The sequence below is a fragment of the Oncorhynchus mykiss genome, chromosome 19 (assembly GCF_057628025.1).
Source record: "Oncorhynchus mykiss isolate SJ-2025 chromosome 19, ASM5762802v1, whole genome shotgun sequence".
Taxonomy (NCBI): Eukaryota; Metazoa; Chordata; class Actinopteri; order Salmoniformes; family Salmonidae; genus Oncorhynchus; species Oncorhynchus mykiss.
This window is the reverse complement of record NC_143040.1, coordinates 13,503,056-13,510,957: the sequence shown is the minus strand read 5'-3', so window position 1 is coordinate 13,510,957 and position 7,902 is coordinate 13,503,056. Positions and strand designations below refer to the sequence as shown.

The 7,902-nt window shown below is 38.4% G+C and overlaps 1 pseudogene across 1 annotated transcript; it reads right to left on the bottom strand.

Annotated features, from left to right (window-relative positions):
* Nucleotides 1–515: 515 nt before the first annotated feature.
* On the bottom strand, nt 516–7,610 carry LOC149974997 (GTPase IMAP family member 9-like; annotated as a pseudogene). Its single transcript, XR_016488774.1, has 3 exons — nt 7,510–7,610; nt 2,034–2,108; nt 516–1,713 (listed from the first exon to the last, which is right to left on the bottom strand). The product of XR_016488774.1 is annotated as a GTPase IMAP family member 9-like (transcript).
* Nucleotides 7,611–7,902: the final 292 nt, after the last annotated feature.

Here is a 7,902-nt window from a genome sequence, read left to right as displayed (position 1 = left end):
ACATGACTAAGCCAAGGCCTAGATAATATTTATTTTTACCTGGAGTTTTACGATGTTGTAGGCTACTACTTTTACCGCTTTCAGTCTTGAAATCTTTGTTAATAACTAAACACTCTGTTTAGCAAATGGCCTCACAGGAATCCTTAAAGAGATGGGTAGGTCTAAGGCCTAAGAGGGTGTGAACAATGCTGGCTGGGTGTAGACAAAGAAGAGTTCTCCAGTTGGTGTACCAAAACATTCATGGGCCATTTTCAAAAATGGGGGTAGAAGTTTATCAGCTTTCAAAGCAGAATCATTTTCTTATTGTTTCTCAACTGCAGTGTATGAAATACCATTTTCTAACTCGGAGTCTCTACATTAGAAGTCAATGTAATTGCCACAACCGCCTGCATTTAGAAGATGTATGGCACATGACATGATATAGGCCTAATCTAAAAGGTAATTTCTGAGAACACCCCACATTACAATATCGAACTGGAACAGGCAAGATGAAGAGACACTAAGAAAAAAAAAAGTCAGAAAATGTACAGATCTTTATCAATAGCTAGCTAGCTAGATTTATCAATAGCTAGTTAGTTGAATATCTAAGCAAGTTAATCAGTAGAGTAAAGCAATGTTAGATGGTACACCGCTGTTTCACATTTTCATTGTATATTACATTTGCTTCTGATGTAGCTGAGCGACTTATTCAAGACGGGGGCCAACATTCCACTGAAATCCAAATATTTGAAAATTGAAAATTGTTCAGCTTCATCTCTAGCCTCTCTTTCATGTTTTTCTGCCAGCGTCTTTATTTCTTCCCCCACAGCAAACATTCTGGATGATACCACTGTCAGTTCCTCCTCTCGGAGTCTCTGCTCTTCGTACTCTTTCAGGACCCTCTCTTTCTCCTTTTTAATTGCTTCCTCCTATTTTCATTTCCCCCAGTTTCTCCTCATATCTGAGTTGTTGCTCTTTGTTCTTTCTCAGGATCCTCTCATTCTCCTCTTTAAGAACTTTCTCCAGAGCTTTTATTTTTATTTTTTCCATCTTCAATTTCTCCTCCTCTCTGCGTATCTTCTCTTCATTCTCTTTCAGGATCCTGTTCTTCTCCTCTTCAATCGCTCTCTCAGCCTCCTGGAACATCTCAGTGGTGTAGTGGCTTCCTCCATTCATCTTCACCATCTTGTTTATCTTCTCAAGCAGCTCAGTGACCTGGGAGCAATTCTTATCTTTGTTGTTGAAGACCTGATACTCTCCATTACATTTGGCAATCAAACACTGAAGATGTGGATTTTCAAGCAAATAATCTTCAATTGTTACAACGTCGTCATCATCAAGACTCTCTCCATGTGTGAAGAGAACCATGGTGTATCTGGATGCTTCATCCCCAAATAATGTCTGAATCATCTCCACAGTTTTCTGTTCCTCTTCAGTGAATCTTCCCAGCTTGATCACAACCAGGAACACATGGGGACCAGGAGCAGAGAAAAGCAGGCACTGTGAGATCTCTTTCAGTGCCTCCTCCTGTGTTAACTTGGTGTCAAACAAGCCTGGTGTGTCGATGACAGCTACATGTTGCCCTCCCACCTCTCCTCTTTTCACATGTTGATGTCACAGAAGTAGAGGACATTTTTGATTTAAAAACTTTTGTCCCCAGGATGGTGTTTCCTGTTGCGCTCTTCCCAGCTCCAGTCTTTCCAACCATAACAATCCGGACCTCTTTATTTTGTTCTGTTGGATAAGAAGGAGATGTTGTTACTGTAGAAAGAAGTCTGATGTTCTTTCTGTTTGGTCATCATACAGAATAGCTACTGAATATGATCAGTTTCTAGATTCTTAGACATTGGTCTGTAGAATATGGACTGTAAGCAAATTAACAATTACATTATCTATAAATTAAGCTACATGTAATCCTACATATAATTTATGAAAATGTATTAATTACTGAAAATATAATTATTTTGTGCAAACCCATAAAAAAAAAAAAGATAAATCCGTGCCCATCACTGTCTTGTAGCCTACATACAGTGAAATGAAGACGAAGTACTCACCAGTCATGTTAGGGTTTTGGAATGCTGTCAAGGTCTTCCCAGGTCTATTGTTCCCAACCAGAGAAATTTGGGTCTCTGTTGGATAAAAATTACACTGTTGATCTTACAGAACTGCTAAATCTACATTTTCAGTCTCACATTGCTTCTTAGACTAATATTTTTTGTTTATAAAGTATAAACTCTAAGCAAATTAACAATAACTGCCTAAATAAAGGAAACACAATTGACGGAGCTGTCATTGTCCATTCTTTGCCTACCCACAAAGTAGTCTAAAAGACTACAGATGGGGAGACAACCAACGTCCATGTACGTTCTAATACTTCCTCAGAAACCCTAATAACAAACAGGAGCTTTGCAAAATGTTGACACAGAAGGTGTTTGCCAATAAATCTGAAAATGGAAAAGAGATCTATGCTACAATTGAGTTTGTGCTCTCAAAGGGCTCTCTGAAATCAATGCCACAATGTGACCAGGAAGAGGCACACACAAGAGTATGTCTTCATCGTAAAGATGCCCTTCACAAGTGTCATGACACTCTCCTTGGTGAGGATCAAAGGTGCCGGATCAGCTAGGCCAATGTCTGACAGCCAAACTCTCTCTCTCTTACAGGGCCGGTTTTATGACTTAATAACAGCCGGTTGTAAAATTGAGAATGGAATGTCTGGGCGTTGCACAAAAAACTTCAACATCAAGCAATGGACACCGGGACAATATATTTCAATGATCACAGATGGAATATGAGAAATTCATGTCTATTTTGTGACGTTATTAAAATGATCAGAAAGACTTAATAATGGAAGCACTAACTTTAAGAGCGTTCACTAATATCAGATTTACATCTAAATGTTGATAACTGTATTACATATGAAACTATTTTGGAAAAGATAGCAATGTGATTTTAGCCTTCTAAATGAGAATAGTTTTTTTTCAGTCAGCCCAGTCAGTAGCCACGCCCAAGTGATCTCAGAGCTCATGTCAACATGATGGAACCGCCATTCAGGCCAGTGTGCTTAAAAGGACTAGCTGAGAATTTAAATAGAGAATTGAGAAGGTGAGGACGTGGTCCACACATTGAAATGGTTAAAACTACAAGACCAGAAAATTGTAAAACTCTTGACGAGTGAAGAGGTAAAGACCAAACATTTACACTCTGCAGATGGGTATGTAAAGTAGTCTGGGACAATTTGACCAAAGACGAGAGGGAAGAACAGATCCCTCTCACCACCATGGGTGACACCTGTGGTATCCATTCTAAGAACACTCCAAGCAAAGAGGCCTACAACTAAGGTCATTGTGACCTCTGTGGACAACCAGAGACTAACTACTCCCCATAGACGGATCTAGTGGTTTCAACAGAGATGACAGAGAAAGACATCTAAGTGTAAATGAATGTTGTATTTCTAATCCAAATGAGCGGTTGTTAGGGTGCTAAATATTCTAGCTACGGTGAACGTAGTTTCCAAATGTACAGTTGAAGTCGGAAGTTTACATACACCTTAGTTTAAATGTATTTGGCTAAGTTTTTCTCAATTCCTGAAATTTATTCCAAGTAAAAATTCCCTGTCTTAGGTCAGTTAGGATCACCATTTTATTTTAAGAATGTGAAATGTCAGAATAGAATAATAGTAGAGAGAATGATTTATTTCGGTTTTGGAGCAGTGGCTTCTTCCTTGCTGAGCGGCCTTTCAGGTTACGTCAATATAAGACTCGTTTTACTGTGGATATACATATTTTTGTACCGGTTTCCTCCAGCATCTTCACAAGGTCCTTCGCTGTTGTTCTGGGATTGATTTGCACTTTTCGCACCAAAGTACGTTAATCTATAGGAGACAGAATGTGTCTCCTTCCTGAGCGGTATGGCGGCTGCGTGGTCCCATGGTGTTTATACTTGCGTACTATTGTTTGCACAGATGGACGTAGTACCTTCAGGCATTTGGAAATTGCTCCCAAGGATGAACCAGACTTGTGGTCTACAATTTTTTTTTTATGAGGTCTTGGGGGATTTCTTTAGATTTTCCCATGATGTCAAGCAAAAGAAGCACTGAGTTTGAAGGTAGGCCTTGAAATACATCCACAGGTACACCTCCAATTGACTCAAATTATGTCAATTAGCCCATCAGAAGCCATGACATAATTTTCTGGAATTGTCCAAGCTGTTTAAAGGCACAGTCAATTTAGTGTATGTAAACTTCTGACCCACTGAAATTGTGATACAGTGAAATAATCGGTCTGTAAACAATTTTGGGGAAAATTACGTGTCATGCACAAAGTAGATGTACTAACCGACTTGCCAAAACTATAGTTTGTTAACAAGAAATTTGTGGAGTGGTTGAAAAACTAGTTTTAATGACTCCAATAGAGGTCGACCGATTATGATTTTTCAACACCAATATCGATTATTGGAAGACCAAAAAAAAGCCGATGACGATTTTTCTTATGTATTTATTTGTAATAATGACAATTACAACAATACTGAATTAACACGTATTTTAACTTAATATAATACATCAATAAAATCTATTTAGCCTCAAATAAATAATGAAAAGTTACATTTGGTTTAAATAATGCAAAAACAAAGTGTTGAAGAAGAAAGTAAAAGTGGAATACGTGCCATGTAAAAAAGCTAACGTTTAAGTTCCTTGCTCAGAACATGAGAACACATGAAAGCTGGTGGTTCCTTTTAACAGGCACCGCATCGATTATTTGCAACGCAGGACACGCTAGATAAACGAGTAATATCATCAACCATGTGTAGTTAACTAGTGATTATGTGAAGATTGATTGTTTTTTTATAAGTTTAATGCTAGCTAGCAACTTATCTTTGCTTCTTGCTGCCCTCGCGTAACAGGTAGTCAGACTGCTACGCAGGCTCCTCGTGGAGTGCAATGTAAGGCAGGTGGTTAGAGCGTTGGACTAGTAACAGGAAGGTTACAAAAACTAATCCCCGAGCGGACAAGGTAAAAATCTGTCATTCTGCCCCTGAACAAGGCAGTTAACCCATCGTTCCTAGGCCGTCATTGAAATTAAGAATGTGTTCTTAACTGACTTGCCTAGTTAAATAAAGGTAGAAAAAAATAATAATAATCGGTTTCCAAAAATACCGATTTCCGATTGTTATGAAAACTTGAAATCGGCCCTAATTAATCGGCCGACCAACCTAAGTGTATGTAAACTTACGAATTCAACTGTAGCTGATATGTATAAACATTTTATAAAAAGGTACTCTAATAGCTTAACAATGACAAGTTGTCGGCTTGAAGATAAATTCAGCCACTTTAATGTTGAACTCAAATCAGTTTATTTGTCACGGGTGCCGAATACAACAGTGTAGGTAGACCTTACAGTGAAATGCTTATTTACATGCTATAACCAACTGTGCAAAAAAGGTATTAGGTGAACAATGGGTAAGTAAAGAAATAAAAACAACAGTAAAAAGACAGGGAAAAATAACATTAGCGAGGCTATATACAGTAGCGAGGCTATAACAGTAGCAAGATTTTATCTGGCTAACAGATAAACAAACAAATAGGCTGCAAAATTCAAGGTAAATTAAATCAAATTAAATTTGAGACTCCCCTGGTGTCCTGAAGTCTGCCAACCCAGGCAGTATTTCCTGAGACATTGTACTTCTTAGGTAGTTCTGAGTTTTGGTGTAGAAAAGGATCTGTCTGCAGAAGCAGCAGTTACAGGGAAGTTAAATACAGCTATATTGCCATAGCAACGTCAGGGAAACTGGGAAGAAGGGAGTTGTGCTTCAAATACAGCAGTTCTGTAACATATTTAATTGAGCCTCTCATTCTTCTTAGTACCGGCATCAACACCTTACTGAAATAGAGTATAGGAAGCTCTGTGGACAAATCGTCTGGATACTACCCATAAATTGACATAAATTGGCAGATGGAAACGGATTATCATCTTTAGCAGACAACAGTTCTTGAGGGCTGGAACAAAAAAAGCTGTTTGCAATTTTCTTCATACTGGTGAACCAGCAGCGCAAGGGACATAATGCATTAGGCTCCCGGTAGGCTCCCGGTCTAATATGAGTTTTTGAAGACCTTAGTAAGCTCCTCTAATTTTTCACAGATGTCCCGTTATACTTTCAATCAGTAACTTTTTTTCTCCACTTTTTCAGTCACATTCCTGAAGCCGAAGAAATAAACTAAGCTTCCTAGTACATATGGAAATGAAAAAGGTTTATTAATTACTTTTTGGAGTGTTACTTCTCCGGACTAAATCCGCTCCTTGGGGACATTGCCATTAGCTGCACGGAGTCCGTTAAATAAATACCTGCAGCCTTTTTTCTCAATTCGATCACTGGAATGTGGTATGTAATCCACACCTCGATTAGGCAGATATACATATTTGTTTCATTGACTGATTTTCAATTTCAACGTCATTATTTATTTATAGCCTACATGTTCTCGTCTGAACAGCGTCTTTCTTTTCCCCAACGCAGTTAAGACAAAACCACACCCCGTTATTCAGAGTAGCGTTCTACCACGCTTTGAGCGATCTCCAAGTCCGGAAGTGAATATCACGTAGCGCAAAAAAACATTTGAGAAATAAAGATTTAAGCATATGCTACTAACGATAATATAACAACTTCAGATACCGAGCCTAGGTTAACTTAGCTGATAGCAGAGTTCTGAAACATTTTTACAATTCATTGAAACTCTGAAAATAAATACATGGGCAAATGTTAACATGATAATGATGATGATAATAATAATAAAATAATAATAGGTCTGCATTACGGTAGGCAGCAAATTGTTAAAGTACACTTTCCGTCCTTACCTTGGAAGGTGCGCTGATCCCGTGAGTGAGACAATGCTAGCTATCCAATGGGAGCGTAATAAAACACCCCTCTGAATAACCGGCCGTGGTTTTGGCTTAACTGCGTTGCTGATCATCTAATCTAATGCAAGTGGGAAGGGTGTGGCTTCATGACAATGATCACAAGAGCAGCTACGGCACCGCCTAAAGATAAGCTATGCGGCTGTCGGCTATCTCCTTGATCTGATTGAATTACGGCCTAAACTTGTTTAATTCTATTTGTAAACATACATGGATAAAACTATACATTTGATATCAGTCTATAGCTCTGTCTATGAATTTGAGTGGTTAAATCTATCCAGCCCCAGTCCTTAGCTTTTTAGCATAACGGGTGGGGAGAACGCATTGTTATGGTTTCAATGAAGGATTCTAGCTTTAAAATGGTAAGAGAGCTTTTATAGTGCAGGCGTCAAAATTATAACATGACATATAACATGACATGTATTCATTACTTACTCTCGTTACGATAAACATATTATAGAATGCTTTGTATAAAATAAATTGCATATGCAGTCTTTGTAAAAGTTTCACAGATCATTTTTGAATGTCAATTTGGAAAGAACACCCATTTGTAATATCAAAACATGCAACAGGAATGTGTTTCAGGCTTGTCTTGTAATAGTAACTTTATGGTCGTCCTTACCTTTGCCTGCCTTTTGAGCTAGATATCTGGAGGCATATGTCTACAATTGGAGATGCAGCCAATGTTTTATAGCAATGTTTGGGTTCGTATGAACGTTTTTGCTTTCTAGTCAGTCACGTGATTTCTTGGAAATGCTGTGTTGAGTTCCTGCGGTGACTATGTTACTGACGCAAGCTGACTAAAGCTATATCTTACAACGCTTGGATAGGTATTTAATGTCAGCTAACCACATCATATGATAGTGCCATCTGGAAGATGTGGCACGCAACCTTTGGTTGATTCAATGCACTGCCTGCATATCTTTTCGGACAGAACCTCGACCATTTTATTCGTCCAAGTAAAGTGACACAGAATGGTCATAAAGCATCATGAAACTTTTATAAAACATGATGA